Below are 2,308 nucleotides of genomic sequence, written 5' to 3'. Positions count from 1 at the left end.
GTATTTTGCACCTTATAAGACACACTTCACCAATATTGGCACAATTAACATGTTAACATCCTAAATCTAATTTGACAATCCTTTAACCACCTCTTGGACCAACTTTCATACCGGAGTCAATTTTGGTCCACCACTTTTGGACTCCTAATCAACCATGTTAAGTCCTTTAAAACCCTATTAGGAGTAATTTTGCACCTCATAAAGACTCACTTTCAACCTATATTGGTAGAATTAACATGGTTAACATCATAAACATCCAATTTGACATCCTTTACCAATCTCTTGGTACCACTTTCATACGTGCCTTATTGGTCCCACATTTATTGGCTCTAATATCTCCATGTAAGTCACTTTAAACCATATTAGAGTAATTTTTGCACCTTATAAGACTAAATTGCCACCATATATTGGCTAGAATTAACATGTTCACGTCATAAACATCCAATTTGACATCCTTAACCATCTCTTGGTACCCACTTTTATACAAGTACAATTTTGGTCCACATTTTGTCTCTAATCTACCATGTAAGTCCCTTTAAACCATATTAGAGTAATTTTGCACCTTATAAGACTCACTTTTAACCATATATTGGTACAATTAACATGTTAACATCATAAACATCTAATTTGACATCCTTTAACCACCTCTTGGTACCACTTTCATACGAGTCAACTTTGGTCCACATTTTGGCTCTAATCAACCATGTAAGTCACTTTAAAACCATATTAGAGTAATTTTGCACCTTATAAGACTCACTTTCAACCATATATTGGTAGAATTAACATGTTAACATCATAAACATCCAATTTGACATCCTTTAACCATCTCTTGGTACCACTTTCATACGGGTCAATTTTGGTCCACATTTTGGCTCTAATCTACCATGTAAGTCACTTTAAACCATATTAGAGTAATTTTGCACCTTATAAGACTAACTTGCCACCATATATTGGTAGAATTAACATGTTAACATCATAAACATCCAATTTGACATCCTTTAACCATCTCTTGGTACCACTTTTATACAAGTCAATTTTGGTCCACATTTTGGCTCTAATCTACCATGTAAGTCCCTTTAAACCATGTTAGAGTAATTTTGCACCTTATAAGACTCACTTTCAACCATATATTGGTACAATTAACATGTTAACATCATAAACATCTAATTTGACATCCTTTAACCACCTCTTGGTATCACTTTCATACGAGTCAATTTTGGTCCACATTTTGGTTCTAATCAACCTTGTAAGTCACTTTAAACCATATTAGAGTAATTTTGCACCTTATAAGGATCACTTTCAACCATATATTGGTAGAATTAACATGTTAACATCATAAACATCCAATTTGACATCCTTTAACCATCTCTTGGTACCACTTTCATACGAGTCAATATTGGTACACATTTTGGCTATAATCTACCATGTAAGTCACTTTAAACCATATTAGAGTAATTTTGCACCTTATAAGACTAACTTGGCACCATATATTAGTAGAATTAACATGTTAACATCATAAACATCCAATTTGACATCCTTTAACCATCTCTTGGTACCACTTTCATACGAGTCAATTTTGGTCCACATTTTGGTTCTAATCAACCTTGTAAGTCACTTTAAACCATATTAGAGTAATTTTGCACCTTATAAGGATCACTTTCAACCATATATTGGTACAATTAACATGTTAACATCATAAACATCCAATTTGAAATCCTTTAACCATCTCTTGGTACCACTTTCATACGGGTCAATTTTGGTCCACATTTTGGCTCTAATCTACCATGTAAGTCAATTTAAACCATATTAGAGTAATTTTGCACCTTATAAGACTAACTTTCCACCATATATTGTAGAATTAACATGTTAACATCATAAACATCCAATTTGACATCCTTTAACCATCTCTTGGTACCACTTTCATACGAGTCAATTTTGGTCCATATTTTGGCTCTAATCTACCATGTAAGTCCCATTAAACCATATTAGAGTAATTTTGCACCTTATAAGACACACTTTCAACCATATATTGGTACAATTAACATGTTAACATCATAAACATCTAATTTGACATCCTTTAACCACCTCTTGGTACCACTTTCATACGAGTCAATTTTGGTCTACATTTTGGCTCTAATCAACCATGTAAGTCACTTTAAAACCATATTAGAGTAATTTTGCACCTTATAAGACTAACTTTCAACCATATATTCGCAGAATTAACATGTTAACATCATAAACATCCAATTTGACATCCTTTAACCATCTCTTGGTACCACTTTCATACGAGTCAATTTTGGTCCACATT

The sequence above is a fragment of the Apium graveolens genome, unplaced genomic scaffold (genome assembly GCF_009905375.1).
Source record: "Apium graveolens cultivar Ventura unplaced genomic scaffold, ASM990537v1 ctg2121, whole genome shotgun sequence".
Lineage (NCBI taxonomy): Eukaryota > Viridiplantae > Streptophyta > Magnoliopsida > Apiales > Apiaceae > Apium > Apium graveolens.
This window is presented reverse-complemented; position numbering follows the sequence as displayed.